Genomic DNA, 16,775 nt, shown 5'->3' on the forward strand with positions numbered 1-16,775 from the left:
TTATCATTATCTTTATCATTATCGTCCTTGGTGTGAACGGGCCTTTACAGTCATAACCCGAGAAGTTTCATGGTCCCCAGAATATTTTGTTGTATGAATATCTGAACATGTATATTTTTGTTTCTGCTTCTTTTTTTTTGCCTATTCTTCGATCAGGAGATTCAGTACTCTTTTGCATCTATATATTTAAATTTACGTGTATATATTCAGGCTTATAATATATTCACTATTTATTATTACCTGTTTGGTCCCTCATTTTATATATATCAGTAGGCAAGCAGTGACTTCTTTAACTGGATATGCTGGTGGTGTGTCATGTCAAGAAATGTGCCAGGTGACCAAGCATACCTGAGGGTATACAGAAGAAAGTGGAATGAGCCCATGAGAGAGGGACCCTACAACAATGGTAAGAGCAACTCCAGCAACAGTTCAAATGGAAGGAGGAAGTACCATCTTATACCATCGAAACCACTGCACGAGAGTTCCCAGAGTAAGGACAGAAAGAGAAGGAGGGAGACTTAAAGCATACGATATGGGAGAATCTGAAGAGAAGAGACCAAGGATACAAGTACAGAAGGAAGAAATCTCAGAAAGAGATGCACAAGGACCTGAGCAAAGCAGAGAGGAAGTCGTGCATTAAGGAAATGGTGAACCCATACCTTATTGTTTTATTAAAAGTCCTAAATAGGTATTTAATATTTTTCCCATATATTCTTAGACACTTGGTTGTAACTAATTGCATAATTAAATGTTTGATCGATATCCGAAACCTTGATTAGAAATGCAGATTGATGACATAGCAATATGAAGACAAATACCAAATAATTGCTCATATGAGAGATGCAGGTCTGATTCTTGGCCTTGATTCCATTTCCTCTCTCATTCTTTCCCTAATAATTTTATGTCTTCATTCATTCAAAAACCAATGAAAAATGTTGAAAGAGCTGAAGAAGAGCACATTTTTACTGAACTGTGTATGTGTTTGTATTTTTATTTCGGACTCCAGGAGAGAGAACCCACTAGCTTGAGTGGGGCAAGTGTAGTTGAAAAAAAAAGTTTTTTTTCTCTCACAACCTTTCTTTCCTGTTTAAAGTTGCTGCACAGCGACCCTCAAATGCTGATTCAGAAGCAGAACGATGCACTAACACCTCATCGAAACAGAAAAGACGAGCCGAAATAAGAGTAAGTCATTACCTATAATCTGACTGAACCAAAACCACAAACAGTTTTTTTATTGAAGCCATTGAGACATCGTTCACAGTGCAGACTAAAAAATGCAGAAAGATACATAATTTGACTTTAATTTACATTTAAAAAAAATCTTGCAACTATAGGTCAAAGGAAATGTTCATTTTATTATTATAGAAAAACGTTGTGTAAGGTTTACCCTAAATAATAATTTTAAGAGCAAACAGGTTTGCAAATAGATTATTTGTACCCAGAACTATTTGAACCAGCACAATTACAAGGGATTGTACCATTAGAAGTACCCTGAGGTTAAGCTATAGTTTAAGGGGTTAACACAAATTTAAAGGCATACGTTTCACCTAATTCTTATGGTAGTTTTCTATTCAAAAATGAAAATGAATTTAATTCGATTACTGATGCAAATAAAATAATATTCTTCTTTGTTAAAGGGCATCTGTCCATTATTTATATTTCAGTTATTCTATGTGCTTATAATAGTAGGCTATTCTGTTTATTCCAGGGCATCCTGTGGACTGGATCACATTCCATAAAGTAGAAGGAACAGGAGCAACCAAAAGGATCACCCAATATACTTATTACTTATACTGTGTATAAACCTCAGAAAATGGCAATTATTAAAAAAAAAACCAAAATTACTATCCAGAGCGCTGCAGTGAGCTTTTTGTTACTAGGTTTTCAGGTGTTTATGGGTGTAAAGTTTGCATGCCCATGTCGTTTTTTGTGGAACCAAGTTATAGCACTCCTCATCGTAATTGTCCCTGGTTTCTTTGCTGGGCTAATGATGCATCTATTTTTAAGATTTCAAAAACAAAATAACAGTGGATGGTCTGAAGGACAAGACAACACAGGAAGATCTAAGAGTGGAAAAAAAATTCATTGTATGATTCGCTTAATTCCATCACTACTGTGGGTCTGTATATTTTTCATTGATGGTGATTATGTTGCATGTGGACTGACAAACTGGAATGGACACTACACCTGTGATACAGATGTTCATCCCAATTGTGTGAGCTGGTGCAAACCTGAATCAAACCAAGGAACTAATACGACTGGAAAATATATCTCCACACAAGAGAAAATCAATATATCAAAGGTAAATACCAAGTATTTTTACCCCACTCTATTCCTAAGTTTTGTCAAGGAAGGATAAATGAAACAGAAATAGATCAACAGACCTAATAATATTCCAACTGAAATAATAAGAAATCTGTAACACAGGACCTTAAAATCACTAATTGTACATATTTCCCCATTTTGGGTAATTTACCATTTCACAAAGATGAAAACAAAAATATAGGGAATCAAAATAGAGCGGCAATCATCGGGGTCCAAGCATAAATGGCCCATGTGGATGATAGTTTGGATTTGATGAAGAAAGTTAGCAATACATGCTGGTTTCAAAAGGGACAGCTGACTTCCAAAGGAAATCACTTATTTCAGCCTTCAAAAATTGTTTTAATTATTTAATATATGTCTGTCTGTGGCCAGAGATGTTGGGATGGACTCCAGATCTTTAAAGAATAGATGGATAGATTGATGGATATAACAAATGAAATGGTCTTCATTTTAAATTGACAGCACTATAATTATTCATGTCTGTTTACTTTTTTGTTTTACTGGATATTTTCAATATGTACCGCAGGAAGGCCCCCCCAAAAAAACCCACAGGAGCCCTACACACTGACCATTCAAATGGAACTAAACTAAACTTGGTATATATGAAAACAAAATGAGGCAATGAACTAGACACAGGTGAAACTAATCAATAAATTAATCAGAAACCATGTCGACAAACAAGGGTATACTACCGAGGGCATACTGAGGCCCCATCCACTAGAACACAGGTATTTTAAAAAACAGCGACTTTTGTTGCAACAGTTTGGACATTCATCCGCACGCAAACGTATCAGGACACTGAAACCAAACCTTTTTGAAAACTCCTGCCAGGGTGAAGATTTTCAGAAACTCCGGTTGCAATGTTGTCGTATAGTTGGTGAAACCGGAGATTTTGCCTTGTGAAGTCGGCGTGCGCGCTGTTATCTCCTTTTTTTGACGTCAGATTGTGCGTCGCTATCTCCTTTGTTTACATGAGGCGAATCTGTAATACTATGCAGGCCACTGCATATGACACCATGTTGTTAGCCAACCGGAACCGGTAATAACCTTTTTTCAGACTTCTGATTGGCCGACATGGCTTTACGGTTAGGGTTATTTGGCTTCCTCTTGACAGCGCTTCATCTTTTTTTTTTTTTTTTTAAACGAAAGAGGAAAAACTCCTGTGTACGTGTGGACTAGGCCTCAGAAACTATGACAACCAAGTAAACATGAACTTCACACAGGGGAAAGTAGGAACAAAAACAAAGATAAAGTAGGAACAAAAACAAAGATGAATCTTGACAAGAAAATTTAAGTGTTATAATAGTGTTTTTATAATGTCTAAATATGAATGCAAAATTACTTTACTTTATTAGTAAGAAGAATTACAAAATTATGATTATAACTAGAGATGTTCCGATACCCTTTTTTCCTTCCCGATACCGATTCCGATACCTGGACTCTGGGTATCGGCCGATACCGAGTACTAATCCGATACCTGGGTGTGTATCTATACAGCTGCAATTCATACTAGCCCTGTATGAATTGGTAGAGTTATTTTATAAAAGTTATTTTAGTTTTACAATATAACTGTATAAAAATGTGCAACAAATAAATCTAGGAATCTAAAAAATTATATATGAATAATAGGGGTGTAACGGTCCACAAAATTCACGGTTCGGTTCAATATGATACACTGGTGTCACGGTTCGGTACGTTTTCAATACAGCAAAAAGAAAGAAATGGCAGAGAAATTTCCTTGATTTACATTTTTTATTCATTTATTTTTTATTAAAACTAACATCATAAAGTATGATCATTTTTTACTTTGAGCAATGATGGAGCTATACTTGACATATAAAACAAAAACAGCTCCTTATAAAAAAATGAAATGTAATATTGTAGTAACGTTAGTTATAAACAAAGGTTTATTTTATTTCAGATTAACATTTGAGGGCAGCAATTTTATTCATAATGTCAAAATAAAACCAACGTAACGTTACTTGAAAGCACAATGTTCCTGGTTTCCACGTCAGCGCTGTTTGATCCGTTAATAACGGAGAATGTGAATGCTTCTCACTAGATCTCGCAGCGATGTTATTAAGTTACTTCAGTGGCGAATTCAAATGCTTTCTTTACTGGACCTCTGAGCGCTGTGTAGTAACAGTGTAGCTTGATCACGATCAGCTTGTGCTGCATTGTTCCAAACTGTTTAATGGTCCGTGAAGCACAAAATAAGGAGTAGCGCAGTTTTGTTCCGTTTTCATTACATTTGCCATTTGATGTTGGGCGCCAGCGTCTCTTACATTATGCGCTTGCCGCGCGCCTACATTTGAAAATTTGCGTTTTCATTTCTTCTTCGCTGCTCTAAACAGTGGTTGCTTGTGGCAACCACTGTTTAGAGCAGCGAAGAAGAATTGGTCTCCGATTTGCAGCGTTAAGCAAAGCTAGCGTGCATAACTATTGTTTAATAAAATGGTATCGGATCGGTACATGGGTAGATGTACTCGCCGATACCAATGCCAGAATTTTTATTGGTATCGGCGGCATTTCCGATACTAGTATCGGAATCGGAACAACCCTAATTATAACCAGCAGATGGCAACAGAGGACCACTCATTGGCTCACTTTCTTTTTAAAAATGTTGGTTTCCAACAGTAGTCTCCACTAAATCAATGGAATTTTTCCATGTTAACTCCATTAATCAGACTAACACACACACGCACACACACACACGCACACACACACACACACACAAACACGTTTTTAATGTTATTGGGATATGCCATTGGTGTGAAATGCTTATAGACCATATTTGAATGGTCTATAAGCATTTCACATATTTCTTTGTGATCTAATAATATCAAACTACATTACCAGTGCACAAAAAAAAAAAAAAAAAGTGCATTTGTTTGTCAGCCAATGCTATCCTGCGGGTCCCTCTGTTTGACAACAGCAGTATTACAGCCTTATTCTTTCAGTTGTAATAATTGATAGTTTAGAATTTACTGTGAGCACTCCGAGCATCAGAAATCCATGAAACCCGGCATGTTTCTTCACAAATGTATCCACATGTACACAGTTTTGTAAAGTTTCTACTTTGTGCACACAATATACTGTATAGACATGTTACTCACAATGGGCCATATCAGATAAAAATTGTATCTGCTAAACGGTTTAATCCCTACAGTCCCTAGATGATGCATGTCAAGTTTCAAGCAAATCGAACAAACGGCTACGAAGAGTTAGAAAAAGTAGATTTTTCAAATAATCTAAAATATTTAACAAATCATTTGATTTACAGCAGTGGCTCTTGAGGCAACGTTGTTCAGAATGAGGAGATTCAATATATGATATGAATATTGTGTATATGTGTGATACGTTGCGTGATTTATAAGGTCTAAAACATAGCGTGACACTCCATGCCAATTTTCAAGTCAATCGGACTAACGGTTGCGTATTATAGCAGTTTTTATGTGTTTTTTTTATGTTATAGTGCCACCAAGTGTCCAATTCCCACATTAATTTTACTGTGACCTCAGATTGAAGGGATACTTCAGCATTTAGCATTAAGCTTTGGATCAGTAGAAAATCTGTAGTATCGAATTACCGTGCTTCCTTCCCTCATATCCCCCTGAGACGAGAGATATATGTATTTTTTTGTCTGGAAAAATCCTCTGATGACGCAAAAATCGGCATTTTGCGTCATCGGAGGATTTTTTGGCCAGAGGCTAGAAACTACAGCCTGTTGTAGGAGCTAGTTCCGCATGTTTTCAACCCGCCCATAGGGAGTGGGATCTCACTCACAGAATGTACAAATAGTGTCAGCCGTCTTTTTTGGAAGCTAAGCTAACAGACTCTTGTTCTGTGGAGAAAGCTGAATAGTAAGGGTTACCATCCTCTTTTTCCCAGACATGTCCGGCCGTCGAGATCGTCCAAAATGTCCGGGATTCGGCTTGTGCTTTCTACAGTTGCCATTCATTTTTTACATGCACACCTTTTGTTTCAATCTAACTGAATTCATTCCGACTGGTGAATCTGAATGTAGTTTTTACATGAACGCTAAACAAGTGATCGGTTGATGTGCGTTTTACCATTGCTAAGAAAATTCCCGCTCCTCCGTGAGAGATACGAGATACGGTGCATCTCACACTCGCGCCGTTCTCCCACGGCCCTCAGTCTCGTCCTGCTCGCCATAAAACGACATATTTTATATCATTAAATATATAATCCAACGGAAAGGCCTAATGATGAGACTGTTTTATTACATTTAAGTGAAGGTAGAGAATTAAATCTCTGGACTGTTAAAAAAACGTTTTAAACCAAAAAATTGGACAGAAAACCCTGTAATTTGTCAAGTGAAATCAACTCAAGTCACCGGTTTTCCATAAAAAGTAGAATGGGGTGTTTTGTCTCTTTTATGCTACTAAATCAACCCGGACAGCACATTCAAATAGTTGGCATTTCAGTCTAAGTGAAATCCACCTGTTTTTTTGTACAATCTGTTAATAGGTAGCAAATTTCTCCAAAAGAACTTGCAGGGAAAGATTCCTTTCTGTTATTATTATTATTTTGTCATTATTTTTGACAAAAACAATTGTGATCCTAAACCATTAAAGTGTTAGTTCACCCAAAAATGAAAATTCTGTCATTAATTACTCACCCTCATGTCGTTCCAAACCCGTAATACCTTCGTTCATCTTCGGAACACATATGAAGATATTTTTGATGAAGTCCGAGAGGTTTCTGTACCAGCCATAGGCAGCAACTTCATTGCAAACTTCAAGGCCCAGAAAGGTAGTTGAGACAGTTAAAATAGTCAATGTGACTACAATGGTTTAATCTTAATGTTATGATGTGACGAGACGTGACCTTCTCTTCCATGTCAGTCTGCTACTCTGATCATGTAGTAAACACAGTGCAGCATCTCCGGGTTCTACGTCAGAACGCCGGCTCATTATTGGCTGACGCTGTTCACGTGAGCACCACGACACATGCGTGTGATGCTGAAACAGGAGCTATGAATGAGATTCTGACGTAGATTTTAGCTATGTCTTTACTACCGTTCTGGGCCTTGAAAGTTGCAATGATGTTACTGTCATGGGTGGATCAGAAACCAAAAATATCTTAATTTGTGTTCCGAAGATGAACAAAGGTCTTACGGGTTTGGAACAACATAAGGGTGAGTACTTATTGGCAGAAATTTCATTTTTAGGGGAACTAACCCTTCAACATACATATGACTTATAGCATAGTATAGTTTTTAGTTAATTTATTGACTTCAATGATCATGACGTTTTTATTTTATTTTATAAAGTTAATAGGTTATGCCCTGGCCTTGGTCTCCTGCTGCATCCTCTGCATCATATTGTGTATGAGTAAAGGCAACAACAGAAGTGGAACTTCAGTGTCAAGACAACAAAGATCAGAGGGGGTCGCAGAAACTGAGACCACTGCTCTGCAAGTTCCACAAAGTGTATGAAATTATCACCTCGTGTTCATATGTTCTATTAATGCTCTCTTCTGCTGTCTGAGATTAATTTCTGATTTGTGAGAGTGAGTTTTCATTTCTGTTTCAATGTGTTTATTCTTTAACTGATCATCTAATCGTCTATGACTAATATAGATTATCAAAGTGCTTTTCATGTAACTTTTAGTACATAGTATTGTTTTCATTTGTTTATCTGTATATTACATACAACTTTGTATGAAAAAACAATAATACATAAATAAATGTCAATATTACATGAATAGATTTATTATCCATTTGTTTTCTTGCGAATTGCAACACGATCCTGTTTAAAAATGTAAAAATAAAGAAGAAAAAAACATACAATGTACATTTCCAAAGACAAAAAAAAAAAGATGTGAAGAGAAAATCATAATCACTTAAGACACTTTAACTTTTACGGTTCTGTTTAGTACGTCATTATCATGGACTTTTGGTTTGTTTTGTCAGTCACATGTTCTTTGTTTCAGTTTTCCATCACTTATCTGTTGTCATGGTGATTAATTAATCATCACAAGTGTTTGTCATTATTTCCCTCATTTGCTTTGCATTTAGGTTCCAGACTTCTCTGTGTTCATTGTTCTGGTCACGTTTCCGCATAGCGGTTGGTTTATTTTGTGCATCTTGTTTGTATTGCCCTCTGAGTGGATTATTAAAGATGTTATTCCTCATCATGTGCTCTTGTGCTCTTGCTAAAGGTGCCTCAAATATCCTGTTGGATACTCAAGGAACTTCAAAATGTATCCTCAAAGATCTTTCACCTATAGTAGGGTTACTGGTGGAACCATTGACAGTCTTGGCAGTTCTTGCTGGAACTTATGGGGGAATCTGTGAGCACTTTTTATTAATTTCTGTAGTCACCTTTTTTAATACCATGAAGCCTCAAAGTGCTTTGGGAGAAATTAGAGGGACTCAAATTCTATAAAAAGGTTATTGTGAGATCTGTAAACATTTAAGTGGTTCCTGAAAGAGCCAGCATCTGGAGGAACCCAGAAGTTCTGTGAGGCAACAGTACAGCCTTGAACATTTATTAATTCCTATTATTACATACTAGGGATGCACCAATACCACTTTTTCCAGAACAAGTCCAATACCGATACCTGTATTTTCACTGCATTTGCAATTTTTAAATGTATTAGGTAGAGAAACCAAAAGAATATGAATCGTTTTAATTGGCTTAATTTGCTCAGCAAATATAAATTTCCTTTAGTTATTTTCATGCTTAAAGGGATGATTCGGAGTAAAATCAACCTAGGGTCCTTTGCACCATGACATCGAGTCAAACGCGTCAAAATTATACAGTACAAATAGGTTCTGTACTCATAAAATGAGGCATTGGAAAGCTTGTAAGTACATCAGGAGTTTATTTAAATAACACGTTTGCCTGATGGCTAATGCTACCACTAACCCGGACGTCGAGGTCACTTCACTGAGTTGAGAAAAGCCCGTAAAAGTCCTGGCAGAAAGCGATGCATAATGATGTAGTGTAACGACGCCCAGTTCCAGGAATGCACTAATATTTTGTTGGTAATACCAGTTTATAACAATTATTAGTTAACACTAAGTTGTCAACACTTCGGAAAAAAATATTAATTCATCGTTACACTACATCCTTATGCATCGCTTTCTGCCAGGACTTTAATGTGCTTTTCTCAAATAAGTGAAGTGACGTCGACGTCTGGGTTAGCGGTAGCATTAGCCATCAGGCAAGTGTTTGGCTCGAGGTCATGGTGCAAAGGACCCTAGGTTGATTTTACTCCAAACCATCCCTTTAATTAAGCCTGCTAAAATGTATTCTATGAGTTTCTGTTACTTTCACTGTTCATTCTATTGCTCTATCATATTTTATCTTTTATTTAGTAGCACAGTGAATATTTAGAGCTGCTTCAGCTGGGCTCAGTGCTAAGCATTGGGTCAGTGGTTCAAATGTTTAGATACCAGTGAAAATCACAATTCTCTATTCCAATTTTGATATTACAACTAAAACTACTAGCTTAATTAATATGAATTTAAAACATTATTAAAGACAAGTCGTCAGTAATAAATAAGAACAAAAACCAAATTATAAATAGCACAAATAAATACAATAGAACAAAGTAATGAAATGTGAAATATCACAGCATATTCATTACTGTATAAATTAAATATAGATGGATCTTTATAAAGTTACAAAATGTATTTAGTCAAGAGCAGTGAGTGATTTCTTTGCAGGTTTATTAGATTACTGTACCTTTAAGACTGAATGCACAGGTCCAGTATGAATATAGCCTACTGTCTACATTCACTTGAGATAAAACTGACTATGGCTGGATCTCAAATGACACACTTCATGTGGACTTGCGGTCTCGTGGCCTTAAATTGCACATGCTCACCAAGTGTACCAAACAAACAGATGAACTAGAAGAACTAACTAGCACTATGAGCACCATTCTCTCTAGAACATTGGATGTTGTTGCACCCGTTAGATTAAAAAAGGTCACAGAGAAAATTAAAGCACCATGGTACAATAATACTACGCATGTTCTAAAGAGAGAAACCCGTAATTTAGAGCGTAAATGGAAACAAACTAATTTAGAGGTCTTTAGAATCGCGTGGAAAGACAGTATGTCACGTTATAAAAAGGCCCTAAAAGCGGCCAGGGCTGAGCATCTCCGCAAACTAATAGAAAACAACCAAAACAATCCTAGGTTTTTATTTAACACCGTGGCTAGACTAACAAATAAACAGACGTCACCCGAACAAAATATCCCGTTACAGTTTAGTAGTAATGATTTCATGAACTTCTTCACTGAGAAAATAGAAAACATCAGAACCACAATTGTAAACGTTCAATCCTCAATCGCACCTTATAATTCAGCCTCAATTTTCCCCCCGCAAGAACAATTACAGTGCTTTACAAATATAGAACAAAAAGAGTTAAATAAACTTATCACTTCATCTAAAACAACAACATGTTTATTAGATCCTATACCAACTAAACTACTGAAGGAAGTGTTACCTGTAGTGGAAGAGCCTCTCCTCAATATTATTAACTCATCTTTATCTTTAGGTCATGTTCCAAGAACATTTAAACTGGCAGTGATAAAACCTCTCATTAAGAAACCACAATTAGACCCGCATAATCTAGCAAATTATAGACCCATTTCAAATCTACCTTTTATGTCTAAAATACTAGAAAAAGTTGTGTCCACTCAACTGGGCTCTTTCTTGCAAGAAAATGATATCTATGAAAAGTTTCAGTCAGGATTCAGGCCGCATCATAGCACTGAAACTGCGCTCGTTAAAATCACAAATGATTTACTCTTAGCTTCTGACCAAGGCTGCATCTCAATACTAGTTTTACTTGATCTAAGTGCTGCGTTCGATACTATAGATCACACAATACTCTTAGATCGACTACAAAATTATACTGGTGTTCAAGGACAAGCATTAAGCTGGTTTAGATCATACTTATCAGACCGCTACCATTTTGTCTATTTAAATGGAGAAAAATCGATCATAATTCCAGTAAACTATGGAGTGCCGCAGGGATCTGTGTTGGGCCCTCTGTTATTCTCAATATATATGCTGCCACTTGGAAATATTATAAGGAAACATGGAATTAGTTTCCATTGTTATGCTGATGACACTCAAATATATATTTCATCACGGCCGGATGAAAACGCTAAATTATCCAAATTGACAGAGTGTGTTAAAGATATAAAAGATTGGATGACGCGTAATTTTCTATTATTAAATCCAGACAAGACAGAGGTAATACTTATCGGTTCAAAAAACCGCCCACAGAACCTCTCACAATACAACTTTGACATCGTAGGATGTCCTGTTACTTTATCCTCTACAGTAAAAGACCTGGGTGTTATACTCGATTGTAACCTGTCTTTTGAAAATCATATTTCGTATGTTACAAAAACAGCCTTTTTCCACCTTAGAAACATTGCTAAGCTACGTAATATGCTATTAGTTTCTGATGCAGAAAAGTTAGTTCATGCATTCATGACCTCGAGACTAGATTACTGTAATGCTTTATTAGCCGGTTGTCCTGCATCCTCAATAAACAAGCTACAGTTAGTCCAAAATGCAGCCGCTAGAGTTCTTACTAGATCAAGAAAATATGATCATATAACACCGATTTTATCATCACTACATTGGCTACCTATAAAGTTCCGTATTAATTACAAGGTATTGCTACTGACTTATAAAGCCCTAAACGGCTTAGCTCCAGTCTATTTAGCGGATCTTCTATCACCCTATAATCCATCGCGCTCTTTAAGATCAATAAATTCAAGGCTTTTGGTCATACCTAGGATATCCAGATCAACCAAAGGAGGGAGAGCATTTTCACATTTGGCTCCAAAACTCTGGAATAGCCTTCCTGATACTGTTCGTTGCTCGGACTCACTCTCCCAGTTTAAAACTAGATTAAAGACGCATCTTTTCAGCCAGGCATTCATATAATATTGTTAATCTCACAGTTTCAAACTACAATCCGGCCTCTAGTTCATAAATGCCAGAGGAGAACTGGCCCCCGACTGAGCCTGGGTTCTCCCAAGGTTTTTTTTTTCTCCATTAGGTCACCTGATGGAGTTTTAGGACACCATTAGGCCGCTTGATGGAGTTTTTTTCGGTTCCTTGCCACTGTTGCCTTTGGCTTGCTCAGTTGGGGATATTTTGGGGATATTTAATTTTATTCTATCAATCAATAAATTCCACTAGAAACAAACTTTGTTGTATTATTTTATTTTAATACTGTGAAGCTGCTTTGATACAATCTGTATTGTGAAAAGCGCTATACAAATATACTTGATTTGATTTGATTTGAAGTGTATGAGTCCATAGGGTGTCCCATTTGGCATTTCAGCGCTCAGAAGTGTGCTCGCAAGCGTTGCCTTTGTGCCTTCGAAGCAGACTTAGGTGAAACGCGCACTTGCGCGCCCTCCACACGAGTTACCCAGGAATCATTGTGAATGCCCAATCAGATAAATGAGGGGAGGAGTTTCGTGGCTGTTTGACTTTCAGTGGCATGATGTCATCAAGAATGTCCCAAAATACTCTCTCAAAATGGACTCAAGGCCAGCGCCCCTTAGTCTGCACGTCCTGACGTCACCAAGTGTGAACTCGAAGGATGTCCAAAAGGCCGGAGTGTGCCATTTGGAATCCAGCCTTTGTTTACCAAGACACTCGTCAAGACAAGTGTTTTACATAAGCGCAAGTGCAAGACGTGAAAGAGACTTTTAAAAAATATTTAAAATACTTGACACAACCACTGGCTTGCATGATAATTCCTTTATTTTCGATCATATTTTACAATATAGCTGCACTGCTCTCTCCTGAAGAGGTCACAAAAAGTCTGCAATAAATAACTCAACCCCTGGGTTATGTCTGACCCACAAAATGACTGGGTTATGTCTGACCCATTTCTGGGTAACACAAAAACTAACCAAATACTGAAAAAATAACCCAAAAATCCTCAACCCAGAATTTGGGTAGAAAAAATAACCCAAGATTTTTCAGAGTGAACATTTGAAGTTTCTGAAGGAAATACCAGCACATGCAAAATAATGTTAATCTAACTTTTGTAATTTAACGTCATTTGTAATTTAAATGTAAGCAAACCGATATGCAAATGATTCAAGAAAGAATCTCAGTATACAAACGATAATTATGACCAACATTCTAACATTCTATGTGCAGGTATGATGTCATAACCAGCATCCAATCCTGCCAGACAAGATTTCTGTCATTAATTAAAGATACAGTTTAAGAAAACGTACAAAGATCTTGTGTAGTCTGATTTCTCTTTCACAAAACCCGTCACTTAACGAGATAAGGATTTTAAAGCAGTAATCACTACAATAATACCCATAATAACCACTCTTAAATAGAACACAAACCATTCAATACAGGACACATAGAATTGCATTAAAATGTCATATTTTTAGTCACATTTATTAAATGCATTTTACTCTACTATGAAATAATATTTTGCTCTGCTTGTGACTTCTGTTGCAAACTTGTTTCGGAGGATTACATAATGTTAAACAAGATTACACATTAAAACCTTAAAATGAAAAACATTTCTGTAATCGTTTAACCATTTTGTAATATTTAGTTTGTTTTCCGTCAGACACAACATGTGTTTTCTCCTATACTGTGACTGAATATAGAACCATAAAATACACCAAAACACAACATAAATTCATCACCCAAAAATAAAAATACTGTCATCATTTACTCACCCTCATGTTTTTTCAAACCTGTATGAGTTTCTTCTGTTGAAGACAAAAGAAGATAAACACATTAAACAATGTTGGTAATCAGACAGTTGATGATATCCATTGACTTCCATAGGAAAAAATACCATAAAGGTTAACCGTCAACTGTCTGGTTATACCAACATTCTTCAAAACATATTATTTTGTCTTCAACAGAAGAAACTCATACAGGTTTGGAACAACATGAGGGCAAGTAAATAATAACAGATTTTTCACTTTTGGGTGAACTATCCCTTTAAGGACTCAAGGAAGGGTTAATTGAGTAAAACAGTTCAAGATTCAAGGAAGGTGTTTAGACTGTCACATTTCGTCTTTCTGTCACTGTGAAAGATGGTTAGCATGTTATTATAACAGGATGTGGTTTTCTACACTGGTACAATGCAAGCTTTTCTAAAGAGCTGTACCCTATTTCAACTTGGAGAAGATTCAGTTTCATGCTGGGATATTTATACATATTACTTGGACTTTATGGCTATAACTAACTCAAGAATAAGTATCTGTACTTCCCTGTATCACCCTAAATTTCTTTGAACATTGCTTAATAAATCTGAAACATGTTTTTCTTGATAAGACACATCAACATTTTTTATTGTTGCTGAATCGGAATGACAGACAACACATCACAGCAGAGCCACAACAAGAGTAAGTCTAATACATACTGTATATTAACTTTAAAATAAAGAAATAAATTCATTGAAATATGTAAAGATTATGTCCAATAATACGTTGCAAGTAAAAACATCTTTGTAATATCTAGAATAGTATTGAATTGTGTTTGTATTTGTCATTTTCTGTCATTTTGTTCATTGCAGCACTTCTGTCCACTAATTAAAAAAACTTTCCATTGGGATCTTTTGTGGGGATCTTCACCGAGCTGCAAATATTTCCATAGAGCATAAAGAGACCAAAACATCATCAATAGTCACACAAGCTGTTTTGTGTTGTCGGAGTTTTAGAAGATGTCCAAAAAAAAGTTTCCAGCCATATTTAAGAACGACCTGGCTAAAACCGCTGTTTTAAAATCTGTTCCAGCAAGCCTTTTGTTGATTCCACTGGACATTTTGGCCGATTTCAAATTTTCATGTCCATGCAATTATCCCAGGAATATAGCACTAACAGTCCTTGTCTTCATTGCTCCTACTCTTCTGTTTTTGCTTTAACGTTTCTCTATTTACTTAAATCTGAAGAAAAGCAAGGAACGGACAAGGTCAAAGTAAACGATGAAGAAAAAGCAAGGGGAGCTGGGAATGCAGATGAAAAAGCAAAGGGAGCTGGGAATGCAGATGAAAAACCAAAGGGAGCTGGGAATGCAGAAAAAGAAGCAAACGGAGCTGGGAATGCAGAAGAAGAAGCAAAGGGACCTGTAAATGCAGAAGAAAAAGGAAATAAAGGTTGTGAATATATTGTAATTCGTTTTTTCCCAGCTGTTATGTGGATGATTCTGTTGGTTATAGATGGGGATTATGTCGCCTGTGGTCTAACAAACTGGAAAGGACAGCAAAGTTTTGATGACACACTAAAAATAAAATGGTGTAAACCTACCGAAACCTGGAAGAAATGAGACTGAACTACAAAACCTGACTCTCTCATATATATGTGGCTCACAGGTAAGTCCCATACCGTATCTTCAGATAATATAATGGAATTGTATTTGTTAAAAATCAAGTGATTTTCATAAAGATAAATAGAGCTACAGTACTGTATTTTGAAGGAAATATATTACAAATACACAATTTAACTCAGAATTAAACTTAAACCTAAAACCTAATATCTCAATATGTTTCCTGTCACTTGGACAGAGCATTAAGCACAGTATATCATGAAATTATTTATTTTTTTATTGTACATGCAGATTTATTTGTGTGTGTGTGTGTGTGTTTCAGCTTGCCGGTTATTGTTTTCTTTTAATCTTCAGCTTTGCATTTATATTGGCTGTGGCTTATATCTACCACAACGATAAAAAGCGAAAGAGTAAGAAATCATCTGAGGAGGAACGGAAACTACTTCGAAGCACTGAAAGAAAAGGAAAGTCTCAAACTTCATATTAACCTTTATTATACATGGATTCAGATTATCGGTCTATATTCTGGTCAAGTTCAAGTTCAAAGTTCAAAGAGTTTATTGTCATATGCACAGACAGAAAGCATGTTTCCCTGTATAATGAAATTCTTACGTCCACATTAAATGTCATACAATAAATACAATGTCGTACAAAAATAAAAATAGCAAAAAGAAAAATTTCTTAATAGTGAATTTCTTAATAAAAGCAATAAAAAGTGAGATAGTGCAGTTAAATAGAGCAATAAAATTAAACAGTTATGTCCATGGTTGCAAACTCCTATCGACTGTTTAGGAGTCTAATGGCAGAAGGGAAAAAAGAGTTCTTCAGTCTTGAAGTCCTGCATTTCTCACTTCTATACCTCCGTCCTGAGGGTAGAAGTGTGAACAGTCCGTGCTGGGGGTGGGAGGGGTCTGAGATTGCAAGAGTCAGAGTTTTGATATTATGCTGTATGTGCAGAAACATTGCTTTGGTGTTTAGATATTGTAACTTTTTGTTTCATGTGCATTTGTGCAACCTTTGTTTCCACAATTTTAAAAGTCTCTTTTGTAAGAGAAATAATGTACAGTAAAAAAAAAAAAAAAGAAAAAGTGAAAATGGAAGTGTTTTATACAGAAAGTTTGAAGAA

General features: G+C 36.2%; 2 long non-coding RNA genes across 2 annotated transcripts; both read left to right on the forward strand.

Moving 5' to 3' along the window:
* Positions 1-1,007: 1,007 nt before the first annotated feature.
* Positions 1,008-8,483, forward strand: LOC311085424. The gene is made up of 3 exons (XR_014606821.1): positions 1,008-1,182; positions 1,709-2,302; positions 7,622-8,483. It is a non-coding gene; the product is annotated as an uncharacterized lncRNA (long non-coding RNA).
* Positions 8,484-14,400: 5,917 nt separating this feature from the next.
* Positions 14,401-16,757, forward strand: LOC311084383. Its single transcript, XR_014606496.1, has 3 exons — positions 14,401-14,730; positions 14,901-15,695; positions 15,972-16,757. It is a non-coding gene; the product is annotated as an uncharacterized lncRNA (long non-coding RNA).
* Positions 16,758-16,775: the final 18 nt, after the last annotated feature.

This window comes from Abramis brama, assembly GCF_963993115.1.
Source record: "Abramis brama genome assembly, chromosome: 6".
Lineage (NCBI taxonomy): Eukaryota > Metazoa > Chordata > Actinopteri > Cypriniformes > Leuciscidae > Abramis > Abramis brama.